The sequence below is a fragment of the Cupressus sempervirens genome, chromosome 2 (assembly GCF_028749045.1).
Source record: "Cupressus sempervirens isolate cs-2001-9-10 chromosome 2, ASM2874904v1, whole genome shotgun sequence".
NCBI lineage: Eukaryota > Viridiplantae > Streptophyta > Pinopsida > Cupressales > Cupressaceae > Cupressus > Cupressus sempervirens.
In genome coordinates this window covers 569,618,887-569,639,976 of record NC_143119.1, presented here as the reverse complement: position 1 = coordinate 569,639,976, position 21,090 = coordinate 569,618,887, and positions in this window count along the sequence as shown.

Sequence of the window (21,090 nt, the reverse complement as noted above, 5' to 3'; positions counted from 1 at the left end):
CTAAACCAAGTATTGTAGTCTCAACCAAATATTGCTTTGATATTTTTTTCTACTGGATTGAATGTTTTTTATTTACATTTAGATGCCTTGTGACCTTGTTTCTTTCATTTGCAACATTTCCCTTCAAATTTTGGTTTCTCTTTGCATTCATTAGCTGTGTGACCATGCTGATTGCAGTTGAAGAATTTGCCATTGAATTTTCCTTTTCTATTACTCCAACATTTGTTTGATATATGACCTAACTCACCACAATGATTGCAAGTGGGTCTTTGATTCCTTTGGGCACCTTGTTTTGAGGATTCACCTTCTTCCTTATATCCAAGACTGGCTTTACCTTTTTTTCTATGAAAGTTTTGCTCACTTTGGTGATTTAATTGAGTCATGTCTGCTTGAGATTTCATCATTCTCTCATTGATTTTCTTTTTAGTGACTAAGTCATTTTTCAAGCTTTCATTGATTTTTCTTTCAAATCTTAGATCACTTTGTAAGCTTGCATTGATTTGTCTTTCAGTGATTAAATCATTTCTCAAACTTTCATTCTTAGATCTTAGATTCATAATTTCTTCATTTGCATTAGATAGTTGACCTACAAGATTTTCATGCTGAAGGAATTGATTATTTCTCACCTCTAAGTCTTCATTTTCCTTGTTTCTCTGTTCCAAAGCTTCACATAGCCTGATTGATTGGATTTCTTGTTCTCTTTTAAGCTTTCTTACTTCTTCTTGCGGAGAACCATTCTTTGCTAGGAGTTCTTTGATTGCTTCATTAGCTTCATTTGAATTGCTTGATGGTAGAAGGTCTTCAATCTTTTCTTCAACATATTGGTGATAATTCATTTGTTTTGCAAGTTCCTTCCTTCTTTTTAGAGATTGAGAAAGATTCTCCTTTGCTTCCTTGAGTTGAGCCATGGCCATTTCCAGATCTAGCTTTTCATTTTCAATAGATTTGTGAAGTCTGAATATTTCCATTATCCTTGATCTTTTCTCAAGCTGTCAAACTTTATCCTTAGAACCACAAAGCTCTGATACCAATTGTTGGAAATATTCAGGATAAGATAGGTTACTAAAAGGGGAGGGGTGAATCAGTAACTTATAAAACTTTTAACCAATTCAACATTTTAACCATTCACCATTCATTTGTCTAATCTACTACATAACTAAAAGAAAAAACATTCATTGCACATGTACATAGAGATTTGGTGACCTAGAAACCTTCCAAATAGAAAGTAAAACTAGGGTGGGGATGATGCCCACAAAAATTCAATACTACAATATAAAGTTGGCCTATTAAGGCTTCCAATTATCACTTCTAGTGATTTCCCCTATTAGGAGCAAGTAGGACTGCTAGATCCACCTTATTAGAGGATTTAAAAACATACAATGAAGTATGCACTCCGTTACGAGATTTAAAAAAAGACTATTAAGTATACCCTATTAAAGGATTTATAAACTAATTCACCTATTAGGATGAAGTAGTGGATTCTCTTACAACTATTTTTTGATAAGATCTATTTTTCATTGATCACCTGATGTGATAGATATAACTTTTCAGCTCCTATGTTGACCTTGTTGAATCCCTTTTTACTTTGCTACTGATTTGCAATATCTTCTTTACATGCAAGCATAAATCTCTTCAAATATTTTCATATATTCCCCTTTTGCAAATGATATCATACATTACATATATACCATTCCAATATTTAAAACTATAGGGTTGACCAAAACATAAGTGAACAAAACATTACTGAGTCGGCCAGATGGCAGAAAACTCGAGTTTCTCAAGCTAACTCGGTGACCTTTTGATACGCAGCATCCACTACACTACTCGGCATCATCATGCATTCGGTAGAAGTAGAGGCTCAGTTCATACTAGCCACACAACACTGCTTGGAACTTGGTAACCATTGGTGACTCGGTAGATATAGTGTCACTTGGTAGAAACTAACTTCTTTGTTAACCTTACTTTTCTCGGTGAACACTAACTTCTTCATTTACCTTGCTTTGCTCAGTGAACACTGAGTTCTTCATTTACCTTGCTTTTCTCGGTGAACATTGAGTTCTTCATTTACCTTGCTTTGCTCGGTGAACACTGAGTTCTTCATTTACCTTGCTTTGCTCGGTGAACACTGAGTTCTTCATTTACCTTGCTTTGCTCAGTGAACACTGAGCTCTTCATTTACCTTACTTTTCTCGGTGAACATTGAGTTCTTCATTTACCTTGCTTTTCTTGGTGAACATTACTGAACTTATAAGGTAACTAGCGAATGCTCGGTATATGTGATAAGCTAGATAAGCATTCAGAATTGAATAAGTGTTTGCACTAATGAAAAATATTTCATGATTCCAACATAAGTTTCCATATTTGGGTAGATTTCTTGACCACATCTTCAATATTGTTTTGAAGTATGTTGAAGGCTCTATACATAGCTATAAACCTAACTTCATATTTCTTAGTAGCCTTAGCAATTTTCCTTTTGTCAATTCTAACATTACTTGGGCCAAAGTGGTTTCCCTTATTTATTTTTCTAAATTCAAAAAATAATGCCATTTTTTCTCAACTAAGTCATATAGTTTCTTTGGTACTGAGTTGGAAAATTCCACTGGTGCAGTGTTAAATTTAGACATCATTGCATACAAGACTTCTTCCACTAGATTTTTTTCTTCTTTCTCAAGTTTCTCAAAATCAATATGCTTTAATCCAAAAAAATCTGCATTATTCTTGACATTTTTACACAAATTTTCAATATCAGAAAGTGGTTCATGGCTTACCACTTTGAATTGGCTTATGTCATATGATTTAGTTCTTTCTTCATCTAAATCTGGTTCTACAATATATTTTCTTCTCTATTTCTTTTGCACTTGGCCTCCTTGCTTTGCTTATTTGGATATTTTTTGGCTTTTTGTGTTGTGGCTCATGTGATGGCTCTGGTGGTAGATGCACTTGTCTTGGCTTGGCTAGGTTTAGAAATTTTCTTTATCTTGGCCACTAGTTATGCCTTAGCCTTTCTCTTCTGTGGCTTGGCATGTGTGGGTGCTTCCTCAGTTTCTTCTTCCTCAACACCTTCTATTTCCTCATCTTTATCCTCTCCCATGCCTTGAGTCAATGCAAGAGGTCCTTGTGTTTGTTCTTGGTCTTCTTCTTCACCTCTTCATCTTCTTCCTCATCTTCCTCATCAACACCTTCACCAAATTTAACATTTAGCTTCTTTACTAGCTTGTCTTTCTTCTTGAATTTAGAAGTAGTTTTCAACTCCATTTCAATATTTGATTTCATCACATCATGATTTCCAAATATTTTAGCATTCTTGTCAATTTACTCTACTAGTAGTGAAGTTATTGTTGCTAATGCTTCATCAACATTAATCTCATATCCAAGTGGCCTTAACCGTCTAACCCTTGGTCTAGCAGCTTGTACAAAGGTGTAATCAACACCAACCAGAAAACATATATCATAGTAATGTTTCTCAACCAATAAAATAGGTATCCTCATTCTTTTCTTCATTGACTTCTTAAAATATTCAAAATAACTTGTCATTAATGATTCAAAATTTTCTCCCATCTATTCAATAAATTAATTGATTTGTACTACAATTCACCTATTTGTTTTCTAGCTTACTATACCAAAGGAGGGAAATGTGTTTTGTACATAGAAGAATATAGAGAGAATTATTGAACCAAATTTACATTCAACACTCTCTGTATTTTTTATTGCTACAAGATTTTCCATCAATTATTAGAGTTGAGGCTCAACCAAATCATAAGTATGATCTTTCTTCACAATCTTGTAGTCAACATCCACTACAATGTAGGCTAAACTATTCATTCTACTAGATTGATAGAATTTGTGAGATATTACCTAATAGAAAAGTTTAACAATGGATCAATAATAGTATCTCAGTCGATCTAGGGTTACGTAGCTAGTAACCCTATGAATTATCCTTTTGGGGATCTTAACTGGTCCACCCTTTAGCCATAAGGATCCATCATGTATTGGACTCAACACAATTTTAATCCATTCAATCTTGAATACACTAAGAAAATCTAAGGCACGCAGCAAACCCTTCTTCTCAATGATTTTATATTCTTTCTTCAGAATACCATTTTCACATAATCTATCATATGCTTTTCTTATTTATAAGTCTCCAATGCTACCAATTTTGCAATTATAACATCTCCTTACATCTTATACCATTATGACATTTGGCAGGATCATAGATAAGGTGCTAGAAGGATCTTGTTTGTATGCAATGTTAGGGATGGCCTTGAATATAGGTTGTTTAACTTTGTTACTGACAAGATGAACATTTTAAAACCTCTTTCCCTTCTACTCTCTTTGAACTAGATGCCATTTGTCAAACTAGGGTATATGCAAACTAAAATTGTGTAGCTTGGCTTGTGATAAATACCTTGTAAAATTTGGAGAACTAGTGTAATATCATTGTCAAATTCTTTGCAAATTCCATGAATAAGTCTCTAAATCACCTTTTTCTCTTCTCATTCTTTGCTCAAATTTGAAATGAAAAATAATGAGTGAAAAATGATCATATACCCCTCAAAACCCTTAAATTTAATGCTTAGTAGCACTTGTAGAGCTATAAAATTGGCATTAACTTGATTTCAGAATCACTCAGCATCCATTATTATTACCATCACTTGGTAGCTACTGTACACTCAACATCAACTAGATAGCTCTACAACTCAACATCAACTAACATTCCACTCAGTATACACAAGAGACATTTCATGCTTGGCAACAACATGATAACTTTAAAGTTTTAACTTGAATTTATAACATCTTGCATCTTCTTTCATGCAAATGTAGTCTTTTTAGTACTATTACCCTTTTTGGAATTTATGTATGATATTTGACTTTAATATCAGTCCCACACATCTCTTGATTGTTCTATTTGATGAGGTGTGATCGCTTGACCCATAGGGTGAAGTGATCCCTTTTGCATTTGATGTACTGCAAGCATCTTTCTTTCTCCATGTCTTGTCCATCTCATCTCTAGTGTGTTCAACATCTGTCTTGCCTTTGCCTTTATCAAATTCAAAACTCGGTGCCTTTGATCTAGTTGGACAATGTAAACTAATGTGACTAGTCTTCAAATATCTAAAACATGTAGTTTGACTCAACAATCTTTTGTAATTACCACTAAAGTGTGTTCTAATATAATTCTCAGGAGCATGTCCATAATCTTGACAATAGTGACATCTATATCTTGTATTGTAATCCTAATTATAAGAGTTTCTATAGCTTCTTACCTTTGCTATCTTGTTTGATGACCACATGGATTTGGATCTGCATTCAAAGGCTTTATGTCCATACTTTTGATAGTTGTAGGAATATCCTTCAAATTTTTGTTTTTACATGGTCCTTGTTCTGCAATCATGTGCCTGATGACCCTGTTTGTTGCACTTATGAAAATGATTCATGTTCTTAGGCTTGACATTTTGATTTGCATTGTTGCTCCTACACATATTAGTAGTATGTCCTTTCTTTCCACAACTATGACAATTAGGTTTGGAGTTCTTACCTTTGATGTTCCTTTCTTCAGTCACATTGGATGATTGTCCTTCTTTAGTACTTGTGTAGCCCAATCCTAATGTATCTTTGTTAGATCTAGGGGATCTTAGTAATTGCTCTTAGTATTGGATGGCTTCATTTGGCTTGTTGAAACTTTCAACAAATTCCTTTTATCCTTTTAGGTAATTCTATAATTGTTCATTCTGCAACTTCAATGTGGTTATCTCAATATCCTTGACATTTTGTTCATAGTTGGTATTCATCATTTGACTTAGAGTATTTAATTGCATTTTGAATATCTTTGTTAGCTTAGTAGACTTTTCTTCCAATCTATTTGCCAGAATTATTTTATCTTCTTCAATCATGGCTTTGTCTTTCATGGCTTTCTTCTTTTGTTTAGTCACCTCACATACTAGTATAGCTTGTGATTCTTACTCCAACTTGAGATTTTTTATTTCCTCAGCTTGGATTATATTCTATTCATTTAACTAATTTTTCAATTTACTCTCTAATTCAATCATTCACACCTTGTGCATTATTCTCATCATTGTTAAAAATTTAGGGCTTCATCCTCCTTAAGAAGACTCTAGTGACTTAGGGTTGGGTATGAATCTATAGCTAAGATTCATCATTTTTTCCACTTAAACCTTCCCATTTTCTAATTGGCTAAATGCAATTGCATAGGGAATTTACATGAAATTCATCCTTATCTCTAAAAGATTGAAATCTATCCTTAAGTTAGCTCAAAAATGATTTACATAGTTGTTTGTGCCATTACAAGAAAATATGTCCAAGCTATCTTACTCGGCATATGAAGTCTCTAATGCTCAGCATACATTTTATTTCTACTTCTAACTTGGAACCTAAACTACTTGGCATCTACTATTTACTCGACACTTGAATTCACTTGGCATGGTTTATCTTCTCGACACTTGAGTTCAATTGGCACATGAGTGAATTGGCACTCATTGCAACTCTATAATGGTCTAATATTTTCTTGTTGTACTCAACATGTATTACTAGTTCAGCATGAACTGAGTAAATGGTTTAATTGCATTGACAACTCACTTGTCAAAACCAGTATGAGATCAACAGATAGTGGTGTAGGTGTTTTCTAGTTTTGATGCAATTTGGTTGCCTATTTTGGAAATCAAAGCTAGATGTTCAATCTTTCACTCCAAAGGGCATATCTTGAGTGTCTCATCTCTATTTTTCAAAAATGTTATATTTTTGGAAAGATGGTTTTGTGCTCTTTTCAGAAATACTATAATTTTTTCTAGATTTTGCTCCATGCTCTTTCTTTTATATTTTTTCTTTATTGCACTATGGTAGATATCTTGGGTGTTTTAGGTCCAAGGATTGTTTTCATGGCATGGGATCTCTTCTTTTTCATTGTACTATCTAGTGTATCAGCTCTTTTCCCTTTTTGAGCATTGTTGATATCATTTGTAAGTATTTTTTATGCAAATGCACTAAGATAAAGTGCCATATTACATCTGTACTTTTGTTTTAGTTGTTTGTCTTGTTTTTCCTTCTAATACAAGTAGTTTCATCTAAGGACACTCATAGAGATTATTGTATTCTTGGGATTCATTATATCTTGTGCTATATCGTACATGCACTAATAATAAAGTTCCATGGGGGGGGGTTGATGTTTGCCTTTATTTTCCATCTTCCTTTGTCCAGTGAGTGTCCCTTCTAGGACATTAGCCTCATGACATGTTTGAGATTTATCACCTTAGTACACACTTATGTACTCTTTTGTGCATCTTGATCATGGTTCCTTGACATGCAATTATTTTGGCCCATTTTTTCAGTTGCTTGTCACCTCACGCTATCTACATTAGGGGGTTCCTATTGTTTCTCATGCCTCCTTGGTTCAATGATTAGCTCTTTAGGCTTTGGTGTTTTATTTTAGAGGAGGTTCTACAAATTAATAGTTTCCTTTTGATAGATTTTGCATCTTCTACATGCTTCAATGGTTTTATTCATGATTCCTCTTATTCCTATCTTCTGGAACAATTCCTCTAGTTGGAGGCTTCTACAGTCCTTCACTAGTTTTTTACGTATCTCTTTTTGGAGTAGTGTTTTTCCCACTGGGTTTTCTCTATGTCTTCATTTCATAGAGTTTTTTTGTGATTGGGTACCTTATTAGGCCTTGTTGCTGGGACTCAAGTTTACTTTCTGCATTGTTTGTAACTGTACTATTGCTCATCTTAAGGGGGGTTTAGAGAAAAAACTTATTTTAATTTCATTAATTTAATCACCTTTTCTACCTTCTTAATATTTTAGTTTATGTGTTTTTTTATTTCTCTATTTAATAATTAATTAGTAATTATTAAATAGCTTTTACCTTTAGGTTACCCTTAGTAACGTATTAGGTTACCGTTCTTAGGTTTTGATCTACTTTTATAAGGACTGATCTCTTTGTAATCTTGTATCTTTTCTTCATTTGAATATACAATTTGCATGTTTTCAGAAAAAACCCTTGCCTCTTCTTGTCTTTTTATTCTTTGTGACAAGTTTTTTACATGTAGATATTTGAGGGCTTTGTGGATTTAATTTGCATATTAGCTCAAATCCTTCAGGCACCACTGACATCTTGTGATAAAAATAGGCAAGTATGCCTCTAATCAACCTTGGCCAAGGATTTAGATCGGCATTAAATACTTAATTTTTAATAACCTCTTATAAATTAAATGTTCATGTATTGAATTTCTTAACATATTGTTTCTTTTCTTTTTGGGAATCCTCTCCTCTCCACCCACTATCATTGGCTTCAATAGAATTAGGTGAGTCCTCAGAGACTATCTCATCATACTGAGATCCTTATCGCATGTTTTCTTTGAATAAATTCTAAAGCTAGTATACAATGAGTACTAGTATGTATATTAGTATATCATGATTTGAAATCAAATTATGTACTAGAATTATCATAAATAAAAGAATTCAAGTAAAGGAGAAGAAATGTATGTGATCCCTATGGTTATTGGACTTGCATATCAAGATTGGGATTCATAGTTATATTTAATATCATGCTCAATAGATGTATTTCTAATGTAGGTAATAAAAAAATATAATAGCAATGACACCAAAATAAAAATATATAGAATGGAGTGAATTCCATAACTTGGAGTGAAATATATCAATGGTCGATTAGAATTTCCTCAGTAAGATATCATCACCATGAGGTTCCACTGACCCAAGTTTCTAGTGAGAATGTGAGATAAGAGAATAAAAAAGAAGTGAAGGTAATTTGTAGTGTCAAGTGGTCTGAAGTTATGCGCAAAATATAATACCATCTTTGTTCATCCATAACCATAGAGTCTTATAGCTCCAACTTGGTATCAACATATTAGTTTCCAAGATCATCAATTTTTAAAAGATCATTGTTACTAAAGATGGATGCCAACTTGAGATGGCCACCTCTCATCAAAAGAAAATTATAAAGTCTATATTTCTAAAGGTTTATTTTCTTTTATGATATTATATATATGTATATATATAACTATATAATATAAATATATGGTTTCATCATGCTATTATGTTATACCTATAATTGTACCAATATCTATATGTACATCTATAGACGTGTTATTTAGAGAATACATGGTTTATTTCTAACATCATATTCTCTTCGTATATGCACTTTTATATATATATATATATATATATATATATATATATATATATATATGAGTGTGATTTATGGATATCCACTAATACAAAAACAATAATATATGATTAAATAAACTACTAAATATTGTAGATATATGACTAATTTTGATCACATGACTAGTGGTACTTTATTGTTGAACATTTATCTCCCAATTAAATTTATGAGAACCATTTTAATCATTGATTTGGTCATTTATTGTTGTTAATTAATAGTTTATTTGGTTGTTTATTATTGTTATTTGGTGTTTTATTTAGTCATTGATTGTTGATAGCCAGTAGTTTATTTAATCATTTATTTAGTAGTTGATCATATTTAATTGGTTATTTAATTGATAGCTGATTTGGTAATTTATTTGGTAGTTAGTTTGGTAGTTCTTTGGGTAGTACATTTGGTAGCTGATTTTGGTAGTTGATTTGGTAGTATATTGTTGAAGAAGATTGTTGAAGCATAGAAATAAAGAATATTGGTGAAATTAATCATGGAACAATCATTTATTTGTCACCGATGTCAAACCTACTACTTGTTGGTAAGAAAATTCTTAATTTGGTCTAAATGCTATCATTTGATTGATTGATGAAGAGGATTTGGAAATAAATGATAAGAAGAGTACCTAGAGAAAGGTTTAGTTATATGGTGTATAAAAGGAGCACTAAGATTAAGTAAGGCTATGATGATACATTGTATTGTTTATCTACTTAAGGCTACAATGAAAAGATACTTAAGAAAAGACAAGAAGAAGACTAAGCAAACAAATGTGTCTACCAAGCCTAACAGAGAAAATAATGGAAGTCAAGAAAGTCAGTATAGGCAGAGCAAAAAGTTAGTTGTGTCCAAGCAAAGAAAAATTAAATATGTGCTGAGAAAAGGAAGTTTAATATGTGCCAAGCTATAGAAACTTAGTATGTGCCGAGCATCAAAAGAATGACAATAATGAATGAGCAAGTGAAGTCTTAGTTCATGCCAAGGAACCTAGTCTTGATCAAGCATCAGAACATAGTTATTATTGAAAAAAAACATTTTATTATTGAGTGACAATATAAATGGTTTGATCAAAGATTATAAAAATCTAAGTTGACAAAGTTTATTTCTTGATTTGTGTGAAGCATCTTAAGGATAAGTATGATGATTTGGTGACACAGAATTTGAGATAAACCATTTTGAGATGAATGAAGAGAAGTGTAAAGGAAGTTTCTAGAAGAAGAAAAATGGAAAAGAGGGTAGATTTGATGAATTTGACCTAACCCTAAGATGGACAATTATGATGAAATAGGAAAAGATCAAAATGCTTTATATAGGGAGACAACAAGCTAGATCCAAACTATTAAAGTGTGAACTAGAGATAGGGAAGGAGTCCTAAGGTGTTGCTTCATTTGGTGGCCAAAGAAATGAATCTATAGTTGGCATACTAAGCAAGAAGGCTTAAGGAGGTGAAGTCTTGAAGGGCGAACAAATAGTCAAAGAAGAAAGGGAATAAATGCCAATCATAATAGAGAGTTGAATGAAAGATATGCAATCTGTGAGTGAGTTTCTTTTCTATCAGATCAAGTCCTATTGTTACTGTTAGTGATATAGGATTTTGTAACTTGTAATAGCACTTGTAGAATTGTTATGTGTTTTCCAAGTTACTATATAAATGAATATATATGTGAAATAAAGAGACATGTCTTTTGAAGAGACATTTCTCTTTAACATATTAACTTACATTAGTTATAGTTAAGTAATATACCCTCAATATATTATTATGATTATATAATAAGATATATATATATATATATATATATATATATATATATATATCACTCTTAATATAAGTTAATTATTCCATATATCATATATTATATATCTCATATATATAATATAATTTATCCGACAAAATTATAACATTAACACTCCCTCTTAATGAAGAAGGATAAAACACATAGATATTACACCATAGGTAATATTTCAAGAATAATACATATAGGAAATCTTTGATCAGAAGATTTCTAGAATTTGATATCATATTTGGTAACATGAGTATTGCCCTATTAGAATATCAATCAAATGATATTCACCAAATACTCTGAGTAATGGCCTATTAGAACATCAACTAAATGATATCCACCAAGTACTCAATGTGGTAATGGCTTATTAGAATATCAAGGCAAGATATACACCAAGTACCAAAAATATATCTATACAAGCAACTTGTAGATAATCGAATTAATGATATCAACTGCCTAGTTATTGATTTATAAGATAAAAGCCTTTACATGAAACAATTTTGCAAAGATGAATCATGCTACAAGTTATTGTAAGGATGTCACTTTACAACAACTTCTCCTAATACAAGTGATAATCATTTAGAAGTTGTCACTTCTTCATGATGTACAGAGGGGATAGGTTCATACATGTATCACATCAAAAGTTTGCATGAAGTCTCCATGAATACTATCATGTGGTGTTGTCACAACATTTACCGTAAAACATATTAAAGAATAAGGTTTTTTTCCTCTCTTTCTCCAAGGTTGCCTCTAATGAACTATCAAACTCCCTCTCATAATTTCAATCATCAAGGATATTTGCTTCAAGAAACTCACATTATCCAACCTAATCATCAGATGATTCGTGAATCCTAAATCATAGCTTCTTTGAAGCTACTATCATAAGATTGAGTCTGCACAATATTTGGTAGCATGCCTAATGTACCAATCTTCTTTCCCTGCAAGAACATCCTCAGAGACAAAAGAAAAAGTCAAGGCAAATATCTCTTTATAGTAATTATAGAAATACAAAATAAGAGAGACTATAGTGAGTAGATACATGCAATACCCAAGGATAATAAATCCTTATCTACAATAATAATATAAGTTGCTCTAATGAAGGTCCATATGCATCAAATTAGGAAATTCCACCATGTAAGAATTTGTCAAACAATTTGAATACGTCTTTTCTGCTCCCATATAAGGACTGTTCAAATGTGAATAGAACATTGGTTATCATTCCCCCTTACAATGTTGGATTCCCATTTTTATATTATTGAACATATAAGTATGATCAAAATCAGAAAAGTTTGATTGAATCATATCATGTATCTACCTCCTCTTTTTCCTTTCAATCATGGTAATACAGAAGTTTGAACATCTCAGCAACCTTGTGAATACACTATTTGTTCACCTTACACATCTTTGTATAGTTAGCTAATATTCATGCAACCACTCATGATTTCTACAAGGAAAATTTGAAATCCCTTAAAATGATGATATCTTCAACTTTGATATTTTAAACTAATAGTCACAATAGTTATAGGTTCTTCAACTCAACACATGCATGCAAGCTCATAACATCTACACACAACTTGTATTTTGTCCACATTCTCCCAAATACAAAATATCTTTCACAATGATAGTTCTTCAACATCAATAAAATATTTGCTTCATTTGTGTTTTGGAGCTATAATCACCATAATCTCTAGTAGTGAAAGAAAAAAAAAACGTAAATGTTTTGCATCCTTAGTAGCAGTCTCACTATTGAAAGTTGTGATTTGTAATAGTTTGATTTTACATTGTTGTGGCAGTGTAGAGGATTGAAATGGTAGTACAAATTTGTAGATAGACTCTCCCCTTTGGTCTTGTTGAATCTATGTTAGATATTTGTGTGTGTTGTGCAAGGATTTGACTTATTGTCCACCTCTATAAATCAAAATTTTGCAAGCTTGTATTGTTGAATGATCACATATTGATCTCTGAATGAATGCAAAGTTTGAATATTCAAGCTGCCAATAATATATATATGATCTCTCAGTATATAGTTGTGGAATGATGACCCCTTATGCAACTAAGCATTGACACACTCTGTCTCAATGTAGTTTAGATCATATCTCTTACTAACAACAAAAATATATTTATCATTAAAATTTGAGTACATCTTTATCTCTTGATAGATGCTTTATAAGTTTTAATGAATAAACACTCAACGCTATGCCATAGTGATCCAACACTTAAAAATCATTTTAATCCATCGATGATAACTATAACTCATTTTCCCTCTTGCGATCAATTTTCAATATTGATAGCTATAGTGATAAAAAAAAATTATCGCTCATCGCCATATCATTTTTCATCCTTCCGTGCATAGCCATGAAAAACATATTGCTATAGATTATAGGGATGCCTCATCACCCATTGCTCATCGCTATATCAATAATGAGCCTTCTTCGTACAGTAATGAACATTGGATTGCTACATATTATAGAAATTTAAAAAATTTAATATTTATCCCTACCACTATATGTTATGGTGATATGCACAAATTTTTATCGATAATCGTTGTAGCTCCATTTTCCATCTGCAATCTTCAATAGATTTATCAACACAGCTATAGCGATAAGGGTAAATAAAAGTAGGGTTAGGGTTAGGGCTAGTAATTTCATTTCTATATACTCATGCACATTGTACTAAACTCATTTACCATTTTATTTTTGGCATCTTCCATAAATGATGAAAATTAAATGCAAAGATCTGGATATATCACTTTCTTTGAGGATTTCTTCTGCCTTTGATGGTGTATTTCAGCATAATGGAATCATGATACAAATATATATCAAATGAAATATTCATATTCTTTTTGTGAATAAGATCAGATGGGGTAAATGTTGTATATAATATCTTCAACTATAGCTATTTTGAATCTGATGTATGAGACTCTGATTGGAATGTTGGTTAATTTGTACAACTACAATTTAACATTGCTCCATGATGATCTATCTTTGGCATATGGAAGAATTTCATAGTAATGAGAAAGCTCCTTCCTGGACTTCACCTGGATGCCAATTTGGACCTATAATGACATGAAATATATTCAAACCATCCCAAATCGATGGTACTCGATATTCAATGTTCCTTTGTTGATTGTAGATTGGCCTAGTTCCACTTGCTCGCTAGTTTTTGTTTACTTTCAAGCACTAAATATTGTAGACACTCAATTTGCAATTATAGTCGTTCATGTTGATTATTCCCTAAACCTCATATATAATGATCTTTGCATGAATATTGATTTTTTCCAATCCTGAAGTCTCTTATCCCAAGAGTTCAAACCTGCTCTAATACCATGATAGTCAAATAGATTTTGTAACTTGTAATAGCACTCGCAAAAATTTTATGTGTTTTCCAAGTTACTATATGAATGAATATATATGTGAAATAAAGATACATGTCTTTTGAACAGACATGTCTCTTTAACATATTAACTTACATTAGTTAAAGTAATATACCCTCAATATATTATTATGATTATATATATATATATATATCACTCTTAATATAAGTTAATTATTCCATATATCATATATTATAAATCTCATATATATAATATAATTTATCTAATAGAATTATAACATTAATAGTTAATTTCTAACAACTGTATCAGTCTAGATAAATCCCTTGGATTAAGGTTGACCTAATAGTCATGAGTAAATCCTTTAACAAGGTAACATTCTAATGGAATATTCAAAAATCCTCTAATAAGGATCACTCCTAACAAGGTGATTGAAATCCTTTAATCAAGATCACTTTAAATAGTGTGCATTGTAACTTGTAATAGGGTCAAAGAGATCACTTCAAAAGAGTGAAAATTGATAGCATGTTACTCATGGTTTTTCCCAAATTGGGTTTGTTACATAAAATCCTTGTGTCAAACTATGTGAATGTGTATCATCTTGAAATGGAAGCACTTTCATGTTAACAACATTTATCTCTCTAAGTAAGTGGCATTTGGTCATGTCAAGCACCTTGAATGGGTCTTTGCATGGATCTAGTAGTTTTCCCCCTGTTGTACTTCTCTCTCTTTATTTTCTAGCCTAATTTTGATAAATTGTTGTGTGAAACTAAGGAATTTGGCCTCTAAGTCAAGGATGACCTTCTAGGTCAAGGTCAACCTTGACCCTCACCTAGGTCAAGGAAGATCTTGACCTTGATTTATGATAGGATCAATTTCATTCATGATCCTAGCTTCTATTTTCAATTTGTGGAATTTTTTGGATCTCGAGCTTCATAAATTTTCTCTTCCCACTTTTGGATAGGCTAATTTGAGTTTTAGAATGGTAAAATCTTAAAATTAAATTTAATCTAGGTATACTCCTTAGGGTTAAATGAGACTTAATGCTCCTATCTTGGCCTTCTCTTGGAGTTAGTGCCCACATCACTATATAAGGAAGCCTCCTCCTATCATTTTTCCCAAAGTGAGAAGATGAATTATGATATTTGGAAAACTATTACCTTTATAGTCCATTATTCTATCAAGTAAAGTTCTATGAAGCATTCAAGTGTTCAAGCATCCAATTCATCAAGGAGATCCATAGTTAGCCATTGAAGGATTCAATCTCTATGGAGCCCTCTTATTGAATTTTTCTCTATCCACATTCATCCAAGCCTTCTTCTATAAAAAGATACATTCAATATTGGTGTTGAAGATCTAATGACATTTATTTTAATGGAATTACAAGTGGGAAAGGTAAACTTCTAAGGGGGGTGAATAAGGAGTTTAAACTTGGACCCATAAAAATTTCATCATTCATACATCACATGCATTAATATACTAAAATAACATGTAAAGTAAATTCATCTAAAACATGTAAGAAATTAAACACACACTTGACACCATATGTGATTACCTAGAAACCCTCCAAATGAGAAAGTAAAACTAGGGTGGGGATGACACCCAAAAGTCTTTACTATTGTAGCAATAAAGTGTAGCTAATTAAGGTTACCATGGTTTGACCATGAAATATGATCTGCCCTATGAAAGGCCTGCCTTGTTAAAGGCTTATAAAGATTGTTAAGTCCCACCTTGTTAAAGGATTTCAACACCTTGCTAGAAGTGTTCCTAGTTAAAGGACTTATGATCACTCTCTTGGAATGTCACCCTGTTAAAGGATTTGATAAGGCCTATTAGGACCACTCTACCTAGGAGATTTAATTGAAATCACTTGTCAAAATGTCTCAATATAGAACTTGTGGTTGGTACTTTCTTGCCTAATAAAAGATCGCCTCTATCCAATTTATAATTCATCATTAATGATTTGATGTAACAATGCTATATCCTTTATCCTCTATTCTTCACTTAATTGATTCTACAATTCACTTTCGTTGCTATCACCTTGAATGCTTTGCAAACTGCTTTGTTTTCTCCTTCCATTTAATCATTCACCCCTTCACAATGCTCTCAACTATCTTCTCTCTTGTAAAATTTTTAGGACTTCATCTTCTTTAAGAAGACTATGGTGGCTTAGGGTTAGGTATGAATCTATGGCTGAGATTCATCCTTTTTTTTCTTAAACTTTCCTATTTCCTAATTGGCTACTTGTAATTATATAGGAAATCTACATGTAGATTCATCCTTATCTCTAAAGAATTTAAATCTAACCTTATGTTAGCTAGAAAATGGTTTACATAGTTGTTTGTGCCGTAATAAATTAATATGTCCAATCTATGTTACTTGGCATATGTAGTTACTAGTGCTTGGCATAAATTATACTTCTACTTCTAACTTGGTATTTGAACTGCTCGGCATCTACTACTTTCTTGGAACTTGAATCACTCGACATGGTCTATCTACTCATCACTTGAGTCACTCGACACTCATTACAACTTAGGATGGCCTTGTATTTACATGTACTCAACATGCATTACTAGTTGTGCATGAACTAAGTAAATGTATTAAGTTTGTTGGCACTCAATTGTTGAAACCAATCTAAGATCAACAATCTCCCCCTTTGATGTGATTGTCAAAAACACTTCAATATACATAAACAATCTAATCTTCTCGAGTATAACATAACCATGACTCAACTTATATATAGAACTTCAAAATTTTTAGAATTTTGCAATAACCTATGTACCTCAAAATTTATAACTCCCCCTAAGTTAATGTGTCTATTTTGTATCCAAAATCTGTTCTCTATTCTAAGTAGATTTGTCTCTACTAACTAATACTCTTTGTCTTAAATGCACTTATACCCTTTATGCTCTGCCTTAGTTGATATTTGCTCTGCTATGTTTCTATCTTAGCATTGTGTTTCTCAAAAATGTATATCCCTAGGGTCAAAATTTGATTACTCCCCCTTTGTTTATGCTTCCTTTTTTTCTTTATTCATCTCTCACCCTTTCATTTTTCTCCCCCTTTTTTACATATTTACTCCTTTTAATCTATCTCCCTTGCTTCTTTATCTCCCCATTTTTTATTTATCTCCCCCTTTATTATTTATCTCCCCCTTTTTGATACTTATGTCAAAGGGGCTATACACTTATAGTGTATTTGTCCAAAAATAATTTATGGACTTCCATGATTATTTTTAGAGCTACATCCTAATTGTCACATGCAACATCCAATGACTTCACTTGGATAGCAAGCTTGGCTACAAGGTGTACTAGGCCATCAAGTGTAGAAATATTGGGATCTTTCTTTAATAAAGTTTCTACATAGCCTAATTATTTGTGGAGGATTTCCATGTGTAGGGTGAGAGAGGCCTAAATTTGTGTCAATTTGGCTCTTATATTAGCCTCTTTTGTTGTTAACACAACTAGTTGACTCTGTAATTGAAGCAATGTGTAGAAATGTTTCTCACTCTGAGCTAGGTTTCTTGGTAGCTATGTACTTGATATGCTTAGATTCCTCTCCAAGATCAAAATTCTATGTTTGGTGTCTTGGGTAAGGAGTGTGGGATCACACGATTTGGTTTATAATGAAAAGATATTCTCAAGTACCTTATTCATATCCTCAACCTTGGTTGCCAATGAAACTTATGCAAGTGTTATACCACCAAATATCTTTTCATTCACTTTTCCTTGAAACTTTCTTTTATACCATTCTAGAAGTTTGACATTTGTATCTAGGTATTCATTACTAAACTTCTCCACAATATCTGATAATTATTCTATTATTCGCTTGATTTATTTAGGAGTAGGCAAGCTAAATGCATCTAAAAAGATGTTTTTAATTTCTTGTAATTATTATTTTTGTCTATACTCCTTCTTAAGCATTCTTTGGTGTTTCTTCTCTAATTCTTGTTACAAAATGCTTATTTGATTAATAGTCATTGTGTCATAATCAAACTTTGGAATCACTATATCTTCATCTAAAGTGATATCATCATAATGAATTACCTTTTCAACCTTAGAAGAACTTGATCCTGACACTGAGATTTGTAGGGTTATTACTTCTATGTTGAGCTTCTAAAGAAGTGTTGTAGCTAAGGAGCCTAATTTTGGTAAAGTTACCAATGCTTGGATGACCTCCTCTTCCTTTACCTTCTATGTTTGTTCACCTTCTTCAGACTTGTCCTGATCTATGAAAATGACATGAGTTGCACCTTGTGTTTGTGTTGTATGTATAGATTTATCTATCTATCCTAGTTGCTCTATTGTTGTCTCTTTTTCCTCTTCTTTGGTAGTATACCCCTACTCAACTATGTCAAAAACTTGTGTTAACCTTGATAGATGTGTCTATTATTGTTCGAATCAAAGGTTGATCACTAGTAACTGAAGGGATGGTAGAAGGTGGTTCTTGTGTATTTACCTTATCACTTGTAACCTCTATTACTACTTTTGGATTTCTTCTACATTGATCAAAATTGGATTTTTGCAAAGTTGAGCTTATAGTGTAGATTGGTCTAGTATTTTTTTCAAATCTTCTGTAGTTAATGGGTTGATGTTCTGAGCTGATGCATCAGAGACATCCTTGACAATTATAGTCTCTATAGGTGCACTTGTGTCATGAAGAGGACTGGCACTCAGCATTTGTGTTTCTTGCATACTCTGTTCCTCATGTTGTTGTTTAGTTGTTGCCATGTCATTGTCCATATTTTTAGTCTCCTCCTCTATATTTCTCTCTTCCTTGCTATCTTCTTTATCATCATTTTTCCCTCAATGGGGTCCTTCTCTCCTTGCTTGGTAGTTGTTAATCCATAAATTAATTTCCACATTTGAGTGGATTTATTAACATCTTCAATATCATTTTGGAGAATGCTGAAGGCTCTATACTTTGGTGTAAACCTTCCTCCATATTTCTTATTTTCCTTCAAAAACATTGCCTTTTTGTTAATTTTGGCATAACTTGGGCTAGATTAGTCTCCCTTATTTGCTTTTCCAAATTTAAAAAATAGTGTCATTTTTTCTTAACTAAATCATATAATGCCTTGTGTACTAAATTGGAAAATTTGAATGGCATATTCTTAAATTTGGACATTATTGTGTATAGGGCTTCTTCTACTAGATTTTTCTCCTCTTTTTCCAAATTATCAAAATTTACATTCTTAAGACTAGACAAATCTGCATTATTTCTAATATTTTCACATAGGTTTTCAAGATTAGAAAGTGGCATATGACTTACCACTTTAAATTGGCTTGTGTCTTCTGATTTAGTTCTTTCCTCATCTAAGTTAGGTTGAGCAATGTACTTCGTTCTCTGTTTCTTTAGCTCCTAGCCTCCTTGTTCTTCCTAGTTGTTTTTCTCCTTGGCCTTTTGAGTGGTGGCTCTTGTGCTAGCTCTAGTGGCAGGTGTTGTTGGACTATGTTTTTTAACCTTCTTAGCTTTGACCATAGGCTATGTCTTGACCTTTCTCTTTTTAGGCTCAACATCTATTGGAGCTTCCTCGATGTCCTTTTCCTCAAAACCCTCTTCTTTTTCTTCTTTATCCTCATCCATGCCTTGTTTTAATGTAAGAGGTTCATTAGTTTTTTCTTTTTCTTCCTCTTCTTCTTCTTCAACACCCTCACCAAATTTGGCTTTAAGTTTCTTCACTAATTTTTCTTTCTTCTTCAATGTAGAGGCTATTTTCAACTCCATTTCTACCTTTGAATTCATCACATCATAATTAACAAAGATTTTAGTTGTTTTATCAACTTCCTCAGTAAGAAGTGTAGTAATGGTAGCTGACACTTCATCAACATTAATCTAATAACCTAAGGGTCTTAGCCATCTTACCCTAGGTATGATAGCATGTACATATGTGTAATCAATATCTACAAGAAAACATATGTCATTGTAATATTGTTCAACCAAGGAAATCGATATTCTTATTCTTTTCTTCATAGACTTATTAAAGTATTCAAAATAGCTTATCATGATAGTTTCAAATTTCTCACCCATCTGCTCAACATATTCATTTATCTAGGCAGCAACTATCGTATTTGTTTTCCATCCTATTTTTCCAAAAGATGGTAATGTGTCTTGTACATAGAAAAATATGAAAATTAGGATTGATCCAAATTTTCACTAAGCACTCTTAGTCTTCTTGACTGCTCCAAGGTTCTCCATTATTTGTTGCAATTAAAGTTCATCTAGATCATAGGTACGATCTTTCTTCACAATTTTGTATCCCACATCTAGTGCAATATAGGGTACAGTGTTCAATCTTCTTGATTGATAAAACTTATGAGAAATAACCCTTACTATAAAGTTTATTAGTGGATTAGTTATAGTGTCAATTTTCATTCCACGTTTGTTCCACTTAGCACCTATATTCTTCTATATTGCCTTTTTAGATTCACTTCATAGAATCTTTGGCTGATCTAGGGTTGGAAAACTAGTCACCCCATGGATTATTCTCTTCTAAATCTTTATTATCCCTCCTCCTAGCCATAGGGATCCATCATGAATTCAGCTCAAGACAATTCTTATCCAGTTAGTTTGCAATAAAGTGGGAAATTCTAGGGCACATATCAAAGCCTTCCTTTCAATGATTTTGAACTCTTTTTTAAGACACTATTTTCACACACTCTATCAGAGGCTTCCCTTATTTCCATGTCACCTATTCCTCCTATCTTGTACTTGTAGCATTTTCTAACATCTTGTACCATAATGACTTTAGGGGGAATCATGGACAACATGCTTGAGGGATCTTGTTTATA